This window comes from Ochotona curzoniae, unplaced genomic scaffold, assembly GCF_017591425.1.
Source record: "Ochotona curzoniae isolate NIBS_2020 unplaced genomic scaffold, NIBS_Ocur_1.0 contig_3643, whole genome shotgun sequence".
NCBI classification, from domain to species: domain Eukaryota; kingdom Metazoa; phylum Chordata; class Mammalia; order Lagomorpha; family Ochotonidae; genus Ochotona; species Ochotona curzoniae.
In genome coordinates this window covers 3,753,643-3,776,270 of record NW_024465933.1, presented here as the reverse complement: position 1 = coordinate 3,776,270, position 22,628 = coordinate 3,753,643, and positions in this window count along the sequence as shown.

Below are 22,628 nucleotides of genomic sequence, written 5' to 3'. Positions count from 1 at the left end.
ACCAAACCTAACATAATTAAAGGTCTGATGACTGAAGCAACTAACAAGCATTTCTTCCCTGTTTTTAAACACCGCGCAGGTTTCTTCTATAGTGTAGAATGAATCACGTTGGCTGTGAAGAAAACCAATGGCCACATAGAATTGTCCTAGTAAAAGGGTTTGAACTAAACACTTCCTCATGTAGAGAAGACATCAAAAACCAAACCAGACCTTCCCCTGGGCCCTCATCGCAGGCCTTCCAGTTTCTTAGGGGAAATGTGACATTTTGGAGTGATCTTACAACCACATTCCTAATAATCCTGGAGTAGCAATGGACCATGCGTTGACGGCTGCGTGCCAGAAAAACACAAGGTGTATTTGTAAAACAGTGGGTGTGTTTTAAGTTCTTCTGCCTGCTGGCCTTTGCCCTGAAGAGTGTAAAGATGTTTTTTGATTGCTTGTCACGTGGCACAGAAAGAGGTCCCACTGTCACTGGCAGGCAGCTTCTGCTAGGACTGTGACTTTGCAAAAGCACCATTTCCCTCACTTCCTTAGCAAATTGCTGTTTGCCTCGTGCAGACCCCGAAGGGGCGCCGGGAGGAGTCCATCTTCTGCCGGCCTCTCCTCTTCTTGGGGTGCGCACTCTGCCCGCCGGCCTGCTCTGGTTCTCTCCTGCCCGCCAGCCTCCGCGTGTCTCCTCCAACTTGGCTCTGAGCGCCAGATTGCTCCCCACTGGTCCCTTTGTTTTCCACCTCGTTCCCCCTCCTTCCGGGCACTGGCTGCTCCCCCGCCCTCTTTTAAGGTTTCCCCAGCAGAGTCCTCACGGTCCACCCTCTGAAAGGGAGTAAGCTGCTGAGAGTCTTAGGAGGAAGGGAAAAGGGGGGCCTGTCAGGCTTAGTGTAAACCAGCATTTATCTCAAAATCTGCCTTTCTAATTTTGAAACTGCAGCTAGCGGGGATAGATCCAGCAGGCTCTGGAAGACAGACCCGAGCCATCCTTTTTTTTTTTTTTTTTTTTCCTTCTTTTTGTGATGCCCGCCCCTCTTCAAAACAAGAGGCATCTGGCCCTGTCTCTTGCTCCCGAGCCGGCCTCCCTTCTCCGGTCTCGGGCATTCCAGACGTGCACGACCACCTACCCCTTCCCCTCGCCCTGTGGCCTTTCCGAGCTGGCGCAGACCCTCTCGGCCCTGGCGCGTTCTCCTTCTCCGGGTCACCTCCGTTTCCTGCATTCCTCCCTCCCGGGAGCCCCCCGGCCCGGCCGCCCCGGAGCTTTCGGGGGGCCGAGGGGCCGTGACTGGCCTCGGCCGGAGCCAATGGGCGCGGGGAGTGGGCGGGCCGGGGTGGGCGCAGCGCCCGGTGCCTCCCGAGCCAAGGCCTCCCCGCGCCCGGCCCCCCGACAGGATGTTGTGCACTGGAGCCCCGTTCGTGCCTCCGGAGCAGAATCCCAAGAATGACCAAATCCCAACCAGCTCTGCTGACGGAGGCCGGAAACGCTCACTTCTGCTTTCTAATTGAGAAAAATCCAGGCCGCGGCCATGTGACGCGCCCCATTTTGTTTGCCTCTGGTCTCTACTAGGGTTTACTATGATGCCACGTTCCTTCCTCTCCCTGCCCCTGCGTCTGCTAGCAGCACGTGCTTGCACCAGGGAGAGGACGGTGGCAGCGCAGGTGCCAAGAGGCCAAGCGCTGGCTGGGAAGTCCTTCTAGCCAAAACAAACAAACAAACAAACAAACAAACAAAAAACCCTTGGCTCCTAAAATTTTCTTGTGCACACCTGCAGTTTGATAAACACCCGGGAAACAGGGGCCTCGTAGGCCGAGAGGACCTTTACAGACGAGTCAAAAGGCGGGCTATAGGGCTTTGGCTTGCCAGCCCTGGACATCCAAGCCTTCCACGACCAAGACCCCAGGGAGGCAGGAAACACTGTCTGATGCCTGGACACCTCTCATAACCAAAATTAGGCAAGGGATGTTACTACCCAGGGATGCAAAAGGTGTTCGGATTGGTCCCTTCAAATAATAGGACAGAACTGCTGCTCAGGCCGTGCTGTCTCCATGCCTTTGTGCCGGAAGAAGCCTTTCGAACCAGCCGACCTTCCTAGGCGGCGCTTACTTCTGGGGGTGCCAACTGGGACTTTCTCGGAGAGCCTTTGATCTAGAAAATTCGGAGCGTCTAACAATCTTAATTTTGTGCCACTGTTTAGGTAGCTTTTCTATGTGTAAAAAAATACAGCCCTGGTAATGATTTATCAGAGTGCCCCATAAATAAATACTACCCACAGAATTGCCTTCCAGGAAGGGCCTTCACGTCTGGGGCTAGGTAGAGAGGAAAAGGAGGGTGTTATCAAATTCCTGGAAAACAGCTTTGTGCAATCTTGCATGATGCAATGGAAAAAGCAGGAGATCTGGGGTTCCAATGCAGCCTGTGCCCTTCTCCCACCCAGTGACCTTGGGCCAGTGTCTGAGTTTCCCTGGACCTATTTCCTCCTCAGTAACTTGAGAGCTTTGTTCTAAATTGTTCTAACCTCCTTTGCAGCTCTAAACATAGGAATGTTTTGGAGAAAATGACAGGTGCGCTTTAATGGGTCAGTTGTAATGAGGATTCTTTCTGAAGAATCTGTTGACCTGGCTTGGTATTAAAAAAAAAAAAAAAAACCCTGCATCGGAAATCTCCCATTTTGCCTAGTGTGAGCCACTGGATCCAGAAAGTATTTCTGGACAGACTGGGATCTGGAAGGAAAACCATCTTGAGTTTTCAACTATCCTGCTTGGAAGGGGCTTCTTGGTTTTAACAGGCCACGAGACAAACCTTTCTGACTTGCTCAGCCTCTGTTTGGACTCATTCTCTACTTCCCAGTTGTGAAAAATAAAAGTCATGTGTGCATACGTGTCTGCTGCCAGCCCTGGCACCCCGAGGCCAGCTGTCAGAAGCATCCCGGCCCACGTGGCAGAGCAGGCCTCACCAGTGCGTGTCTGGGGTTACTCTGTCTACTGCATTCCAACTCACACCTTTGTGTTGGCTGGTCTCTTCAGGGATCCTGTCCCTCGTTGGTCCCTCAAGATACCACTAGTGGGAGAGGAAAGCTGAGAAGCCAGCTGAGAACTATTGGAAGTCTTACACGATATTTGGTTTAGTTTTGCTTTCCTCTGTGTAAACGGCTGAGTGCATCACTTGCTGATGGAATGAGTGTTGTCTGGCGTTTTGGTAATTCAGGAATGTGGATGAGTTCCGTGAACGCTCCTGCCGTGGTGTCACGATGGCTGTGGAGTTGTCTTGCGGTTGTCACACCTCTATGTGAGGTGCATAAGTCATGAGAATAGTCCAAGAACTTTTCATTCACGGCTCTATTGACTTTCCCTCTTCCAGTCCTCCTACTATGTGGTCAGACTTCTTAGTTGAAAAGCGAATGAAATGGTCCCTTTTACTTGGTGGGTTGGTTGGTAATTTAGTATAATGGAACGCTTCACAATCTTAAGGTTTGGTTTGGTTTTTAAAGAAAACCATTTCCTCAATTATTTCCTCATGTTAGAGAGTTACTGGAAATTGTATTACAGGAAAATATGTGTATTTTGTGAATTTCGTTTGGAAGTCAGTTCAAAGCTCAGGATTCTGTAACTTTTGTTATCCTAGTACTTTTTTTTTACATTTAAGATGTATAATTAAGTAGTTGACTTATCATTTTATTTATGAGCCAATAGCTATGTGACAGACTTTAAAACCCCTTTAAAAATGCTATGGAAACATGTTCAGAACGTGTGATAAAATTGAATTTTAGTTAAACAGAATTACATCTTAGTATTAGTTTAGTATCATGATATTAATATACTTACTTAAAACTGATATGGAATAGTTACCAGAAGTTCCTGTAAGGCTTGTATAGCTGGTGGGCTAGTGTGCACTTTCGTTCTGTTTTGTCTTATGGACTGGTGGTATCATTTTTAATATCCCATTCTTAATTCACCAAAAAATGAGGAAGACTGATGAGATCAATATAAAGTACTGCCATCCATAGTGGGAAAAACACTTTCCATTTTAATAACATTCTTGCTGCAGGCTCTGCTGTAACCTACTGTTTAAAATACGTTTGGTTGGAGAAATGTTATTTGTGCTCCTTCAACGAGTCGTGCTCTCTGGATGACAGAGCTTGTAACAGTGATGTTGTTATGTTGGAAAGGCTCCATTTCTTTGTTCAACCCTTTTTTGGGATCTTCATTCGTGGTAGCAGTGGAGGTGAACCTGTGGGTCACAGGATGGTTTTGGTTGTATTTATCTTCAGTTGGTGAGGAGATGTGCGGATTTCGTTACATTACCTTAAATCCTGCCCTGATTAAGCTGGGTGACATTCGCCATGTTTCTTTTACTGTTCTAAGTTTTTCCTATTACATGTTTTCTGTGAATCCTGCCCTTTTTATTGTTTGAACATAAAAGTACTTGTATCTGAGTTCTCTGATCTTGTTGCTGCCCAGAATCGTGTGATCTTGAAATGTTCACAGATGTGTTATGTTAATGAAAATGCTCAAAGCAGCAATATTTTTTTCAGATGTATGTAGTGTGGCCAACAAATTATACTTGGCACAGAAGTCGTGATTCTTGCTTTTAGCAAGGGTAGTATCTAGGGAGCCGACCCTGTGGTGCAGTAGATGAAGCGACAGGCAGCAGTGCTGAATCCCAAATGGGTTTGAATCCCAGCTACTCCACTTCCAATTCAACTTCCTGCAAATATACCTGGGAGAGCAGTGGAAGATGATCCAACTGCTTGGGCGGAAGAGAATCTCATGTATTGATTTACTCCCAAATGCCTGTAACAGCTGGTGCTGTGGAAGCCAGGAGCTTGCAACTCAATCTAGGTGTTCATGTGTGTGACAGGGACCCAGTGGAGTCGTCAACTGTACTTTCCAGGAAGCTGAAATGGGGCATGGAGACCCGCCTTGAACGTAGGGCCTCCTGTGGTCCATCGGGCATCCATGTTCCATCTAAATTGCAGCGCCGATGACAATCTAAGTTTTTGAAATGTTCTAACTGTGCTTGGGGGCAGTGAACTCTCGAAGGAGAGTTCGTCATTGCCTCCCCTTCACTTCTCTCTCTGCTTTGGTGATGTGCAGTTACAGTTGCTTTTAAGTTAGAATAGCTTTTTCTGAAATATTAAAGACATTTGTTTAGACCACTAAATTTTATTGTGTATTTTTGGAGGTATCTATGCTGGTTATTTTCTTCATTTTTGTGATACATGATAAAATTTTCAAGTGCTTTTAAAGACACAAAGTGACAAAGCAAAAAATAGGGCTGTTTCCGTGTTGTTGCCTAGCCGCCCCTTCTCAAAGCCCATCATCATTGCTGGGTTGTTGCTTATATTTTCAGAGAAGGACTGATCATAAATTCCGAATGTTAGTAATAGAAAGTTGGTTCCATGCCCAACTGCTTTGAGTCTTCTATGGAATAACGTGTTCAGATCCCACGTTTCAGAGATGGAGCGGCAGGGCAGATAAAACAGAGTTACTGCTTTTTCATTAAAAAAAAAAAAAGTGCTATATATTTTGCCTCTTTTGAATCCTTGAGTTCAAAAGTTGCCACAGAGTAATTTAGTGGAAGGGAAAAATATTGTTTAGGAAATCATTTATAGTTCAAGTTTCTAAGTGTTTGTGCACATTAACGAAGGGGATGTATTTAATTTTTCAAACACTCCCTCTATTAGCCTCACTGCTCTTTCGTCTTTCTCTGTTCAGTCATGGCAGTCTTCAGGAATTCCCTGAGCCCCTGCTGACCTGAATCATTCTTTCTTTTTTCTCTCTTCTTAAAAGATTTATTTTTATTGGAAAGGCCAATTTACAGACAGAAAAAGGGAGAGAAAGATTTTCCATCTGCTGGTTCACTCCCCAAACGGCCTCAACAGCTGGAGCTGTACTGATCCTAAGCCTAGAACTTCTTCTAGGTCTCTTCCACATGGCTGTAAGGTCCTAGGGTTATTGGAGTGGGGTAGCTCTTCCTATAAAATAGAAATTTCCATGAAATATAACATAAATATCTAAATCAAAATGACCAATGTTGGCTTATTTTTTATGACTTGACATTAAGTATGTGCCAAAGCAATACTACCCATTTTCTACTAGACCATCAAGATCAAGGAAGAATGAAATTTGTCATTCTAAAGAAACTTTTAATAAACCATTTTATATATGAAATATGGTGGCTAGTTTCTAAGGTTTACACATCACTTTGTTTTTGATGTGAAAAAAAAAACTGTGTTTCACAGCATCTTGCATTTATTAGATTATAATTCTGTGGGTTGTTGCTTTGAGGTGGGTTCAGCTGGGTGGTTCTTCTGCCTGTTTTATGTGGGTATGTAATCTGTTTGCAGTCAGCTGGAGGGTCGACGAGGGACTGGTTGTTTAGGGTGCCTTTCCTCATGTGGCTGGTGGATGATATTGCTCTCACGTGGTGCTTGTCATTGACTGAGAAAGCTAGCCCACATTTCACAGTTCTGGGTGGGTTCTCAGCAAAAGAGAGGGGGAAGCAATGAATATGAAAGTTTTTCAGTTTATGAGTCTCTGCTTCTGTCCCATCTTCTTATTAACACACTGCTTAAACTGTTCACGTAGTCATGTTCATCTGCAAGGAGGAAAAAAAGTAGATGCCACTTCTTGGTTGGATAAAACACTTTGGCATACAAGTGATCTCCTTCATTCAGGAATGCTATCATTTCTTTCATCTTTTTTTTTTTTTGGAAAAACATAGATGCTAAGAGTCCTGGGAGTACATCTCTGTTCAGTTCAAACTGTGAGCCAGGTTGTAGGGACTGAAACGGACGGGATCTTCTCTTTGTGACACAGCAGAGGATTTTACTACAAAGCATAGTGAAGGGTTAAGGACAAGTGAGGTCTCTGTAATGTGAAATAATGGGAACCACTTGAAGTGTAGGAGCAGAAAACTCGAGAATATAGAAGAACATTCTATCATTCGGATTTACAAAAGGGAGATAAATATTTTTATATTCCATGTTCTGTGTGCTGGGTACCCACTTAGGTTTTGAAGAGTTAGAGCACCTTCTTGAGAATACCTTGTATTGGATGAGTGAAGGCTGAAGGCTCATCTCAAAGCTGAACACGGAGTGATGATTACAACTGAGGTAGCTAGCAGCAGTGGCTGTTTGTGTCTTCTGTTCCACTGGTAAATGGGCTGGTGGGTTACACTTTGCAGCATCCTCAGGCTTATGTAGCAGCTAGAGCAAAGGAGACATGGAGGGGAATGCAGAGCCAGGGATGTGATCTCATTGCTGCTTCGTAGTGATTGTCCTTCCCTTTGCACAACAAGTGGGGCCCATGAGGTCTGGCTGCGAGACATTTCAGCCAAGAGAGGCAGAAACAAGTGCTGCAGGGGAATCGTCAGAGTCCAACTGCTTGCTGATGACTGGAAACTAACACCAATGGTGTGCAACACTGCATTCCAAACTGAAATGGGTGGTTCTTTTTGTTGGCTCTTTCAGCCAGTTATTTACATTTTTCAGATAAGATTTATTTATTTACCTGCGGGACACAGTGAGACAGAGAGATAAAGATCTTCTATGCCCTGATTTTACTCCCCTAAGTCAGGTCTCCCACATAGGTGACAGGGGCCAAAGCACTTGAGCTGCTTCATAGGTACAACAGTAGGGAGCTGTATAAGAAGCAGGGCATCCAGCCCAGGGAGACAGCTCAATTGGCTAGTCCAGCAGCTTGGAGTGCTAGCATCCCAATGGGTGCTGGTTCGAGTCCTGGCTGCTCTACTTCCCATCTAGCTCTCAGCTTCTAGCCAGTGAAAACAGCAGAGGATGGCCCAAAGCCTTGGAACCCTGAACCCACATGGGAGACCTGGGAAGAAGCTCCTGGCTTTGGATTAGCTCACTTTTGGCAGATGTGGCCACATGAGGAGTGAACCAGAGGATGAAAAATTTTTCTGTATCTCCCTCCTCTCTTTAAATTCTTTCCACTAAAAAAAAAAAAAAAAAAAAAAAGTACATCTTATTTTTAAAAGCAGGGCAACTGGGACATGAGCCAGTGCTGGAGTTTGGCGTGCTGGCATCGCAAGCAGTGGTTTAACCTATTGCTCCACAATGCTAGCCTCATGGCATTTTTCTTTTACCAGAATCTCAAATGCTTTAAATGTCCTTGTCATTACAGAACAAAACAAAATGGGATGCTGTATAAAGGCTCTGGAAGGCGAGTTGAGCAGTGATATTTGTGTTTGATCTTGGCAGTTCCCCTCCACCATCTAGTCCATGCCCACCCCCCACAAGAACCTGCCTGTCTGCCCCCTCCCAATTCCAGCTCAGTCTTTGAACCACAGCTAGACAATACATTTCTTTCAAAGCGGATCCTGTTCTCTCTAGCTAGATTAAGGAATATAAATATTGCATTTAAAAAAAAAGGGTAATGAATTAGTGTCTGAAATATTTTAGTTTCACTAGGAGGGTACCCTGGAAGTTATTGGGAGTATAATTAAAACTTTCCCTTTCGCTTAAACTTTCCCATATGAGAGCACTCTGTGTGTGTGTGTGTGTGTGTGTGTGTGTGTGTTTGGTACTGGGGAGGCGGGTTACGGGGTGGAAATTACAGTCCAATAAAGGTTACATTCCTAAAACTAGGCCTTTAAAAATATTTTGCAGCCTGAGCCTCTGGTCCCTCGCAAGTCCCTGCAAGGGACGACTTTGAGCAAATGTGCAGGCTTGTTGTTTCTCGGGGCCTTTGAACTGAGTGAAGAATGTGTCTCAGGATGGAAAAATGAATGACTGGGGCTTTTAGCCTCCAGCTTGAAATTCGCCTGAGGAATGTTATTGTGCCTTCAAAGCCTGCTTCCCACCACGCCGTATTAGATGGGCTCTTGGAAAGCGTCTTTGCATTATCAAGTACACAACAAAAACCCATGCCACCCAATTCGATCTAATTCATTGGCTCCTTTTGGGTGGATTTTTAATTAATGCCTCCTCTCGAAGAGCAGAGTCTCTTCCCCTCCCTCCGCAAAAGGATTTATTGCTACTCACTAGATAGGAACTCTAGGGGATTTTTTTTCCCCTCATCTCTTTTTTTGCAGCAGGGGCAAAGCTGTTTTTGAAAATGCGACAAAGGGTAATTAAGAGGCGCTTTCAACTCTAGAAGGTTCTGAATGGGTTTCCAGCATAAATAAGTAACTTTGTATTTACAATGTAAAATACATAGACGAAAAGTGCCAAGGAAAACACCTGAGTCTTTCATTAGCTGGGTTGAAGTTTTCCGAGGATCTGGGCTGTCTTTCCTTCTGAAGGCTCACCTTTTCCTCAAGGAGGATGGAAAGCTGTGTCCTCGGCATAGGGACCTGTTTTCTTCCTAAATGTGAGTGGTTACAGGATGTCTTCCCAGTTGGTGCTCACAAAACACTTGGTACATTGCAAACAACGTGTTTATCAACAGCTCAGTGTAAAATCCTCGGATGAAGGACACCTTTAGGAAAGTCCCAAACAAACAATACTGGGGACACATTTTGGGTACCTCTGATCATTTTCTTCATTAAGTATTTCAAAAATTAAATGTGTATTTAATAATATCAGGCATATTAAAAGCAAGCATGATTAATTGAAAAACTTCCATGATATTGTACAACTGTACATGAAAACTTGGATAAAATTATTGAGCCAGTTACCATTCACTGGTCAGAAATACCAGCGGACCTGTAAGTCTTGGATACTTCCTCTGTTCCCCTAAACCATCCTTTCCAAGACTGACAGGAATGTTGCTGTGTTTTGACAAGATTTATTTCTCTTCTCTCAACAGTAGCTCATCAACTTTTACTCTGCAAATATAACTCTTCTGATGTTAATTGTAGCTTACTGATTTGGGTCATAGCACAGTATTTGCACTGAGGTTTAAGATATCAAAAGCAATGAAACAATTATTTGAAAGATAACAATTATATCATACTTACCTCTATTTTTAAAAAGAGGCCAGTTATTAAGTTTGTGATTCCTAGAGCTCCCCCTGCCCTCCCGCCCCAAATGTCCCTCTGCTCATTTCTTTTTCTCCTCTTGGGTATTTTGTTGCTAATTAGCCCTTGTACTGATGTGCGGGGTAAAGTCTGGGAAAGGAATTAAATTGAAATGAGGCAGTTTTGCCAGTGTGGTATTTGTTAGCTACTCTGCTAAAATGCTACCTTGGTCTACACAATGGAACCTAATTGCTAAAATTCGAGGTTTTTTTACCTGCACTCCCTTATGTTCTGCACTTGTATTAGACTGAGCGAGAGGGATAGCCAAAATAATAGAAAAATGCATTCTAAACTAGTTTGTCAGCTATTACAGCTCTTCTTGCTCTTTTGAATGTTGAACTAAAACAGGACTCTGGCAGTTTTACATATAGTAAACACTGGGACTATTGTGTTAGTTTATTTTTGAAAGAGTGATACAGAAGATAGAGGGAAATATAGATGATGCATAGATGGATGGATAGATAGAGAAATATATCTTCCTTCTGCTGTTCACTCCCTAAATCCTACAACCAGCCAGGCTGGGGCTAAATGGAAGCCAGGAGGTAGGTACTTCATTTGAGTCTCCTGTTAGCTGACAGAACCCAAATTCTTGGATTATCTTGTTTCTTTCCAGGTGTAATAGCAGGAAAATGACAGGAATGTGAAAGTAAGTGCCAGTCCCAAATACTCTGGCATGGAGTTTGGGTGTCCCGTGTTGGGGTTTGCCCTGTTTTGCCACAATGCATACTCCCAGACCATCCATTTTTAGAGAATAGCATGGGAAACATACCAGCATCTCAAGTCACATAGAACAGAGCCATGGCAGTTTTCTTTTTCTTTCTTTAACTAGATTTTTCCCATTTGTTTATATTTTTATGGTGTTGTTTCTGAAAAAAAATTATATAAGATGAGCAAATTTCATATATTTCACATATACAGATTTAGAAAAAAATTTCAAGCCCCTCGAGACCTTCCTGTTTTGTGAATTGGTTAAGTGGGAAGACTATAAATAACCAAGTAGGTCAGGGAACAAATGCGAACCACTGAGAGAAGTGGTGAGAGATTCCTCATCCCCTTCATGGACTGAAAGGGGCCGAGGCTGATGTCTGTGTTTAACTTCACTAAAAACTCAGGACCTCCTTCTGTTTGGATGGAAGTACGCCATGGGCCCCCCTTGCGGCTTTATCATGGTGAAGGTGACCTTGTGACACACAAATGACGTAGTAGGTCAGTGTGTAAAAGAAAAGGATGGGTGGAAATTGACTCAGTGTGGTCTGGTAGGGAGAGAGTATCGTAAGTGAAGACCTTGCGAGTGGAGGTCACCGGGACTGGAGGAAGGGTGTGGGGAGTACGTGGTGTCTCCAGAAGTTTGACCAGAAATGCATTGGGCCGCTGTGTGTGTGTGTGTGTGTGGATATGGTAGAAAACAGCTTATTTTTCGGCCTTGGATATTAGTTATTTTTACTAGATAACAGCTCTTCTTTTAAGACAACTAGACAAAACTAGCAATGTGTACGTAGTAAACTTTCTATCTCAAAATTTTATTTGAAATTCTTGTTAGACAAATATTTGGTATATATATTTTTCCTAACAAAAAGGGGAGATAAACAAATATCTTGAAAATGCTCTTACATAGCAAAATTCAATTTTGATGCCACTGTATATTTTACAGCTCAGAATCTTCATGTTAAATCTGTACGTTGGAGGAAGAAATTTCACAAACTTAGAGTGAGGCAATTCAAGCCTTTCCATCCTCAGTGAGAGCATTTTCCTTGTTCTGATTTTTGTAGTGGTGGCAAATGATGATCCTTAAGAGGTTTCACATCCTTGTAGTGACTGAGTCACAGCCTAGGACATCTGCATTTCTTCTCAGAGTGTTTCTGCTCCACTCCTCACCCAGCTTGCTGCCAGTGCACATCACGGGATACAGCAAGTGATGGCTCAAGTACTTGGGTTCCCTGCCATGGGTGGTAGCCCTGGCTTGAGTTCCAGGCTTTTGGTTTTGGCTTAGCCCAGTCCTGGCTGTCACTGGCATTTTGGGGAAATCAGCCAGTAGATTAAAGATCTCCTTCTACCTTTTAATTAAAATGAAAATGAATTTTAATAAATTTGAAGTATCTGTAAGGCTATAAGAATAAATTACAAAGAAGGCATAAGAGGCACGTGTGAACTTGAAGCAGGTAAAATGCTGATTCAAACAACGTATCCCTGGTCATTGTGGCCACTTGGGGAGTGAACCAGCCAAAGGAAGATCTCCAGCTCTGTGTATTTTCAATAGCAATAATAGTAAAATTAAAGAAAAGAAGTAAATGAGAAAAATTTGAGAACATACTGTATGCTTTTCAACTTAGTATAAATATTTATAGTAATGCACTTCTTCCTTACCAAACTGGACTCCCAGGCCTCAGGGAATCAAGTCAGTCAAATTCCTTTGAGCTTGGTCATTTCTACTTTGGATATCCAGCAGGAATCTGGCATTGACCTCCCACCTGCTCTGGGCACAAAGTGGCACATGTGAGTTGGCCACAAGCTGTGTCCTCATCCCGATCTATAGTCTGAGGACAGGGCTTTCCTCGGTGGGCTGCACAGGATTGTTAGCTAACCTTTCGGTTACTCCAGGGTTGGTGCCCAGACCCAGAGCAGATCCCCTTCTGTGTCCCTGCTGGTGTACACGTGCTTGGGGAGGAGAAGCAGGTCAAGAAGATGTGCATATTTTGTTCAAGTCCTGGGACACAGAAGAAAAAAGCAAGGTTCAGGTCTCTGACGCTCTCTGGTCCTACTCCATGTCTTCTTTCCGTTTAAAAACAACATTGATTTCTTTCTGCCTCCTCTGAAATTGTCTCGGCTTGTTGTGTAATTCTGGCAGTAAAATTCCTGACATACTAGATCATACAGATTATGGCTTGGCTTCTTTTATACCTGTGGATGTGTGTGTTCTCTGTATATCTCACCTTGAGTTACATGTGTAATTTTTCAAACACGTTCTCTTATAATCAGTTTTGCTGTCTGTACTTGTTGACTGTGAAAGCCTCCAGAGAAGCTGTTTCAGAGGAGCACCCGGAGGTTTTTGCACACACATCTGTTTCATCAAAATGAATCTCTGCATTAAGGTTGCTTTTGCTTTCCAAACTGTTTAAACATTAACGGACCTCAAACAAATCATATGTTCCATTGTGAGCTGTATACTAAAAATAGGGATAAATGTGTATATCTGCTAATGGCCTTAACTTCAAAGTTTCCAGCAATAGTCCAAGGAGAGTTCTAGAGGTCATTAGCTCCAGGCATTTACGCTTTCATCTACCAAATTTCTGTGACTGCTTGATTGTGCGCATTCCATACTGCCTTCAGTGTAGAAAAAGGAATTGGTATTCCTGGACTATATTTACACATTGAGTGTCACCAACCCTCCAGAGTACATATGCTGGGCTATTTATGAAGCAGCTTCAGCTGACAGCTGAAGATCACAGGAAGCTATTCTGGGAAGTGTCCTAAATGTAAGGTTCTATGGTGAAAAAAAAATTTAGTGTCCTGCAGATAAGAATACTTAAAACAGGAAGCAGTGGTAGCTCATTGCTTCCCGCCTAAGTATCCTTATCAGTGTGATAAGCTTTAGGTTTCAGCTCTGCTTTCCTGATCCCAAGATCTCTTGTAATCATCTTTTAAGAGGATTAGAAATTTTACAAAGGAGGTGGGGTGTTGGCAGGAGGAGGGAAGAGGATTCACCAACACCATCGACCTTTTCATTTTCTGCTTACTGTGTTTGCATGGCAAAGAGAAAAATTGTACACTACAGGTCAATCATGCCTTGTCTTTATCTGTTGTGTATGGGTGATATCGATTATATAAATTTTGTAATGCAAGGCTCGATCGCCGGTTAAGTGGAGGGTTGAATGGCAGAATAGAGCCATGGCAGAATGGACAAGAAGACAGATATGAGTTGTATACCTTGAGTTTTATTCTGCCACCTCCTGAGACTTGTCCTTCTTTGAGCTGGTGTTCTGGTTTATAAAACTAGAGAGGAGGTAGTCGTGTTTTCCAGTCTGTCTTATAGTGTTATGCTCAAGATCGAATGATAGCGAATAGGAATGTGCAGGTATAAACTGAATTGTCTTTCAAGCCTACAGTTTGTACTGAATTGAGTTAAAGCCCACCAACTCTCCTTTCTCCCTTAGCGCACAAGGGTGCTTTGGTTTATGTTCCTTATTAAAAATATTTTTCAAATTGAGTCACCTTCCTACATTTCCTGGCTGCAAGAGTGTATTCTGACTGAGTGCCTGAAAAGATGCATCAGTGTTGACTCAAGTTCACGGAGCATGAATATGCAGTACTGTCAGATTCTAAGAAACTGGGTTGTATTTAACGTGGCATAGAAATAATGAAGTCCTACAAGTGAACTAAATTATTTTACAAGCTTAAGTATAAATCAGGATTAAAGGCTGAAATACGTATTTTTAAAAGGAGGCATGCACATACATTTTATAGTTCCTGTGGATTTAATTATATGTGAAATAGGGAAATGAAAGTATTACTGGGTATCCCTGAATGTTTTTTTGCTACAGAATTCTTGTTGCTAAACATTTCTGTTCTTGACTCTCAACTTCTGTGGCAAAACTGCACCAGCAGAAGGGCGACCATCTTGAAGAGATGGGTAGATAGATGGAAGCCAACAGCATGACTCACCTGTTTGTTCACTTAGTAAATAGAACAGATCAGCTCTTTGAGGTTGGTTACAGACTCTAAGTGCAACATTCTGTTTGTGTCAATGAAAGGAACCTTTGAAGATTGAGAAAGAGTAACACCTCTTGGTGTTATTAACCATCTCACCATTCTAGAATAACTTGGAGAGTGTTGCTGGTGCTTCATGTGCTTTTAGAGTTTACCCTATTTTGTTGGAGGAAGTTGGCTACATCAGTGTGAACTCTTTGGTCTGAATTTGTGTTTATTAAGATCACAAAGGTTTTGGGGAGAAGCAATGATGATAGGGTGCAATGTGGCTGCAGCTGAATAGTTTAGAGTTGGGTTCCCTTGCCTGTGATGGCATGTGTGGCCTTAGCCAGTTACTTAATGACTCACTGTGTTCATTTCTATTCCAAAATTGTTTCAGTTCATTTGACTACATCGTTAAAAAAAAAAAAATGGAACTAGAAAAGAAAGAGAGGCAAAAGGAAGGCTGAAGAGAAGTGGAGGTGTAGAACAATTTTAGAGAGAGCCGTTGACCGTAGCTAATGCTTCACAATTGCCCAGAGATAGTTATTTTGCTATTTTTCTCTTCTTAGAGAGAGGATTATGCAAGTTGTATGTGTTTCTTGGATTTATTAAGAAAAATGCCAGAGCTGAATGTTCTCTGAACAACAAGAAAGCTCAATGTGTTCTTTCTGCAGATAAACAGATTCAGAACTTGAGATTTTAAGTAATTGTTACAGACCATATAACTGTTCCATGATAGAATAAACAACAACAACAAGAAAAGATAAAAAACAGATAATGACTAGGGTCTTTTCAGTTATCAGTCCTGAAAGGCAGCTTTGCTTGACTACGTTGATGTTTTAGCAGCATGTTGACAAACTACTGCTTTTTGGGTAGAACTCCCAATGAAATGTCTCCTGAGCCTTCTTAGGAAGCCTGAAATGAAACCTGTGTGTCTAGGTCTGTCCTGCATGGACTGAGTGATTGCACGGAAAGGACCAGAGATGGCGTGTGGTTAGATAGGGACTGAGTGCCTGCTGATTTTGTCTGATCTTCCTTGTACCAATTTGCTTCCAGAGGATGCTTCTCAAAGTCTCGCTTAAACTTTCTTTTCCTTGAAGATGACTGATTATTTGAAGCCATTGTGTTCAGTGTTCTTTGTCCATGTTTGCATTGCCAGAGACACTCCTCAGCAGAGCTCTGTCTGATGGATTGGCTATTTTCCATTGCACTGCATTCCCATAACTCATTTCTATGTCCAATTCATGGAATATTATCTTTGCACTTTAGGAGCATATTCATGATCACAGCGTGATTTAGTGATGGTGATAATATTGAATAAGAATTCTGTTACCAGTTTCTGGAATCCCATCATTAGTCTAGTTGCATACACCATGTTAAAGTATGTTAAATAAGGTTACATTGCATACATTGAAAGTAAGAGGTCCTGTTAGGCAAACAAGTATTATGATGTTATTGGAGAATGAATCATAGAGGGTTCTGTTTCTATTGCCTCAGTCAACGCTGATGAATTTAAGGAACAATCAAGATCCTGGTGATTTCCTAGGGCATCCATGTTGGCTTAATAATAGCCAGGAGTGAATGGATTTTAAGGTTAGCAGATACAGGGGTGTCCACAAAGTGGTATCACCACGTAGCACTTTGTGCAGTCTGTAATCCATGAACATTTAAGTCTTTGGTTAGCCCTTTTGCTTTGGTTTAATTTCTTTTAGGCTTACTGGAGATTGCTTGTTTATTTAAAAAAAATATTTCATAGAATATATTTGGCTAAATTGCATCAAATATACTTTTACCCACTCATTTTCACAAATGTTTGCCTATGGAAGCTTATCAGTTACCCAAGATACAGTTTTTGGAAGACAGAGACACTGAGCGAGTCAGGCAGAATATTGGGTTTCTATCTTCTTTTGGGTATATATTAGTGTAATGGAAGTGACAAATTATTACCAAGTAAACAAATGTAGTATAGAGTCAGAAAACCATAAAGAAAGGATGGAAGCCTGGTGACTAATGGCTTTGTCTTGCATGTGCCGGGATCCCATAGGCGCGCCTTCATTTTCAGCAGAGACCTCTTCCATAGTACCTAAAGCCGCTGTGACCTGGATTTTTGTAGATTTGAATTCAGCATCACCCAGGAATGTTGCAGGGTTCCTCGTGGAGATTTCATCAACAGCCTGAGATGCTTCCTGACCAAACCAAGCTTTTGGAATGTTACACGTGGTTTAGTTCTAGTTCCAGACTCTGTGAGCTGCTTGGCCATATATGTGATAACCCTTGATACATTCCTTACAGTACAGATATGCGTGGATTCCTTAAGCTTGAATCTCAATCTTCCATAAAGAATAGCTAAAGCAAATCCTTTAGAGATAGCATCCTTGTTTTAAACCCTTAATATTCTGCCCATACATAATTTTACCCAATTTTTTAATCTCTTGAGTTTGTCCTTCTTGTTTTCCAAAACCAAGTCGCCTGACATGACCTGTTCACTTATTGGCCCTCATTATGACTTGCACGTATTATAATTCTCCTTTTTATCTTAAGTGTTTTTGAGGTTATGAGGTCCAAATTTAGCCGTGCTGATAACACTTGGCTGCCAGCTGACTGGCACTGTGTGGAAGCCTGTATATTTTAGGAAGTACAGTATTAGTTCCTTTTAATCCTTTAATCTTCCTGTATGCTAGATTCTAGTCTGCTTTACACCTACATTTCAGAACATTTGGGGGTAACATTTAAAACCCTGAGTGAAACCATATGGCATCAGTCAAATAGAGTGAGTTCGTTTTGACTTTTATTGTTTGTTCTTAAAACTTGATTTTTACCTTCTTCCTAGCAAAGTTTAATGGCTGAATTAACTTCAGCAATGTTTCTGATCCTGCCATTTGCTCTCAGGTGTTAATTCTGTGATTGTGGCTGTTTGGGGCTGCTCTGGCTGCCTCCACTGCTTTCAAGGGGGATGCAACTTAGCATGTTGATGAAACCAAATCCCACTCACTGTGTGTGGCGTGGGGGGTGGGTAAGGTTGGGGAGAGATCTTCATGATCCGAGTTCCTGCCATTAAAGGACGTAGTAGGGAAGTAAGAGTTTTTAAAATATCCACTAATGAACTAAATACTTCTAAATATTCTCCCTTCTTTTTAAAGTTTAATAATTTAATTCTATATTGCGTACATAGTTGGGAGGGATGCACACTCGTGTGGGTCTCTGGTTAGGATGGGGTAAGGTCAGGCATGGGGAAAGGTGGGTGGGACAAGTGCTTCAGTTTTTTTTTTTCTTGTCCCTAAACTCAGGGGAAGGAGAGGGATACTTCTTGCTGTGATATACCTCAGCATCTGGGTTTGGGGATGGTGCTTTGATGAGACCTTAGGGACCCTGATGTGGGGAAGATTGTTCCTATACCAAGGGTTACTTGAGTGGTTTTGATAGTGCTGAGCAGTTGTTGACTTCATTGCACCAGAGTTGAGAAAAATCTTTCCAATTTCCTTTGCTGATCAAACCCACCTTAATGCATGCCCAGGCCAAGAAACATGTTGCAGAGCTTTTCTCAGCAGTTGCTACAGCCTGGCTCAGCCCAGCCTGCCCCAGTTTCAGCTCTTACCTCTGAGTGCAGCATCCAAGCCAGTCTGGCCTTCACCTCATTCTGGCTCTCTCTTGAACCAGTGGGTGCTGAGCCCAGCCTGACATGACCTGTGCCCAGTCTTGGCATTCACTGGTGGCTACTATGGCCTGCTCTGACCCACACCCATTCTGGGTCTTGCTGGTGGGTGCTACAACCTAGTCCAACCTAGCCCCCTTCTAGCCTGCCTCCCTCGGATGTAAGGTGAGTTCTCTGGTCTAGCCTAGCTCAGCCCATCACCGTCTCCAGTTCTCTGCACAAGCTTATTTTGGTGCTGCAGTCCTACGGAGGCACACAAGAAAATTACAGAATCTGCCCCACACCTGGTTCTCTCGTGTTCAGATGGGTGCTGTGACCCAGATGGACGTGGCCCAGCCTTGGCTTAAACATTCATGGATAGGTGCGATGGCCAAACTCTGCCAGGCATGCCCCCCAGCCCTGGGTTTTGTATGTGCCAGTGGGCAGTGGGTGATGCTATTTAGCCTAACCCAGGTTTTCCATGGGGGCAGGTGCCTTGGCCTGACCCAGACAAGCTCTCTAGCTTCTCTCTAAACCACTGTGACTCAGTTCCCTTACCTGCCTGCAAGTGCAGTGGGCTGGTGCGTGGAAGATTCCAGAAGTCATTCTTCTCTTGTCAAACATTCCCTCCGCTGTTTCCACTCCAGTGTGTCCCCAGAACCCTTTCGCTGGGAAATCTACAGACAGCTCCACTTCCCTTCCTACCTCCCACCGCCTGGGGGCCAGGATGGATATGTCCAGGCCCAGCATTCTCTGCCCTTGCCACATAGCTTAAAAAAAAAAAAAAAAGGAAAGAGTAGGTAACTATGCTGGCATGCTGGTATAGTTAACACAAATTTGGTACTAATGAGGCCCCGAGTGCCTGCCATCTGTTGGCTGCTTTTCTCTCAGCAGCGTACCACTTACCTAGGCACAAGGCAACATAGGCAGTTGCCTACAACTAGGGTTGTCCTCCTTTCTTGTAGCTTGCTGTGTTGAGCACCGGTGACTGTTCCTTTGTCAGATTTGTTCCATGTTGGAAATGTACATTTTGCACAATGTGCAGTGTCTCATGAAGTTGGTCATTGAGATGTTGGAGAGCTGCTGCCTTCCACGTGGTAAACATGAAAGGATCTAGCAAAATGACAGGAGTCAACTTTGGAAGAAACAAATACTACTGAAGTACTTCTAAAAACATGATAAAAAACATTACAGCACCGAGAGGGGGCCTAGGGAAAATTGATAAAAATCAGTGGCTGTTTCTACAGGAATGGTCCTCTTAGGATTGTTCTGTAACATCCAAGCAGGAATTGAACCCTTAAGAAAAAAAAGGAAAAATAATGCCCCAAACCAATAGCCAGCTAAACTTTGTTCATTTGAAAACTTTGCCAGGAGATGCAATTAACATTTTTATTTTGTTAAATGTGAGGTGAAATAGACTTTTTCCTATGTTTCATTTTTGTGTTCCAACATACAATTTCAGCTAATTTATTTGTAGTAGGAAATTTTGTCCATGTTTTTATCAGATTTGTTTTGTCAAGTGACCTCTTTCTGGTCCCTGTCATGTTCAGCTAATGAAAGCATCCGATGAATTTCTCTTATAGCAGTGACAGCACAGAGTCTGGGAGGGCTTTGCCTTCTTCTCCCAGATTTTTACCCACTCGAAGCTGTAGTTTCTTTTTGCTGCAAAGCTGCAAGGCCAGTTGTTGAATAAGATAAGTGATACAGCCAGTATACCTCACTCTGGTAGCCCAAGAAGGGCCATTTCCGTTCAGTGATTGATTAAGAACACTCATCAGGATGGAGAGTGATATTTGCCAATTTGTGGGAAACGTAAATGAACTGTTGGCTTTCCACAGGGCTGCAGTAGGTAGTCCTCCTGGCCCTTATAACTGGCGTTGCGCTAGTCTTGGGGGAACCTGCAGAGAGAGAGAGAGAGAGAGAGAGAGAGAGCAAGCATCCTCTATAGAAAGTTGCTGACAACAGTCATTCATGAAGAGTATGCTGCTTTCTGATCAATAAACATGTGAAGTCTTACATGTAGTTCCCATTTTAACTAAAAGGTGTATTTTCTGAAGAGTAAGTTTGAGCGGATAGATAGAACTTTGAATTGGTGAATTTATAATGAGAGGTAATGCAGAGTGAGGGAGGTGCAAGTACTTGCAGATTTTCTTGGTTCTGAAGAGAAATAACTAGAAAAAGAAGTTTATGTGAAAGAATTCTTCTAAGTGCAGTCCTGGTAGCATCCCTGCCATGATCACGTAGGTGTGCTTGTGTGCCATTGTACCCTCAGGTAACTAACTGTTCCTTGGCATCTCTTGGTGCGTGCTCCTACAGAGAAAGCAGCGTGACGACTCACTAGCTTCTAGTTACTCAGATAGCTGAGCTCTCGACGGTTGCCGACACGGGAGGCACATCGTACTGCACTTCTGTCATGGACTGATACAGTGGTTCCTGTCACTGTGCTATCCTGTAACTTCACTTTCTAGGATCAGTAATAGCATCATCATTCATTTGCTCTCCTTTTATCTCCTGGTCTTTATTGAAACGGATGATGTATGTTTTAGGCTTACAGGGGACTTTGTATAACCACTTAGGAGTTCATATTTACAAAAGCCTAACTGTGACCCATCCTTCTAGTGATAATTTGGCACTATTTCTGGAACACATTTACTAAGGAGGCAAGAGCAAATGCAGAATATTATGTAGGAAACAAAAAAGGGCGAGGAATCCTAAAATGGATTCTTGGACTGAATGGTTCGGGTTAAGTCCATCCGGGCACTGCTTTCCGTCATTTGGCAGGAAACACGGAGTTCTGCGTAGAGATTTTCATTTTATTGAGATAATATTGATTGAAACTTTGAAACTCTGACCACTTTGTGATTGGCCCAAAGCAGGATACAGCAACATCTTGGGTATTGCTAAACGAAAGTTTAATTCAAAAGCCAGAGCTTCTGTAAATCATGCATTTATCCAGAATCCTTTTTAGATCATTTTTAAAGAAAAAAAATATATATATATATATATTTTTAGAAAGGCAAATTTACAGAGAGTAGGAGAGACAGAAAGATCTTCCATCTGTTGGTTCACTCCCCAAATGGCCGCAACAGCCGGAGCTGAACCTATCTGAAGCCAGGAGCCAGGAGCTTCTTCCTGATCTCCCTTAGGGAAGGAGGGGCTCAAGGCTTTGAGCTGTCCTTGACTGCTTTTCCCAGGCCACAAGCAGGGAGTTGGATGAGAAGTGGAGCAGCCAGGACACAAACTGGTGCCCATATGGCATCCTGGTGCTTGCAAGGTGAGGATTTAGCTGTTGAGCCATTCCACCAGGCCCTTTGATGGTGTTTAAAGTTGACTTGAAATTATTGTAAGGATAGTGAATTATTCCAGATGGACTAAAACTTGGCTAGTGTCACAAAATCCAACAAGAAACACCACAAAATTGTTGATACCTTGGCCACTGGATGATCTAATATTTTGGGTTGCTGTTACTAGCAAAAGCGAGAACTATTTCTGCTTCTGTTTTGCTTTTCGAAAGCAGATGGTATCTTTTTAAAAATACCCTTGAAATTCAAGCTCTCTGGGTTGCTCATTTCATTTTAATGCTGGCATTCAGAAGGGTAACCACTGGGATCTGAGATGTGGCATCTATGGCACATTTTGCGGCTTTTGTTTGTAATATTCCTGTCATAAATATGGAAAGGAGCCTTCCCCGAGAACCTTAATACAGGACTCTCTAAATCTTGCATAGCTTTAGGACTGTAGAAACCACATTTGGTATAAAAAGAAAAACCCCAAAAATGTGGTCATTTGAATAAAAAGAATCCAGAAATAGGATGGTATGGGAACTGTTGAGGGGAGGTGAATTAAGGCTCGCGAGACCTCCAGCAATGTTAAGCTTTCCCTGCAGTTCCTTTCCATCCCCTCCCCTCCTCCCTCCAACACCGGTCATCTTCCTCTTTTTCTTTTGGAGGTATAGTCTTCTCTCTTTTCTCCTTCTGTGTTTCCATTCAGAAGAGTGCTGTGCAGCCTTTCTTACAGAAGCCTTTAAAGAAGATAATGATCCAGAACGTTCTGAAGTTAGTTTCGTTCTATTTTGGGTGGTCATAGTACCTTGGAAGAAAAACAAGAGCACATGCGTTCTTACTTCCACAGGTCCTTTGTCAGTTGCTTAAGTTGCCTAACTCCTCTTCCTGGAGACACTCTCATCATTCTTATGGTTGTAAGTTGTTACTTTGTGCCGATTCTGTATTTACCTATAAGCCCCTTTTCGATCCATCTTCTTGATTTACAATGCCATGTCTAGTCTTGCTCATGGTACACTACGTCAGAGGCCGGCAGACTGGAATCTGTTTGCCAGATCTA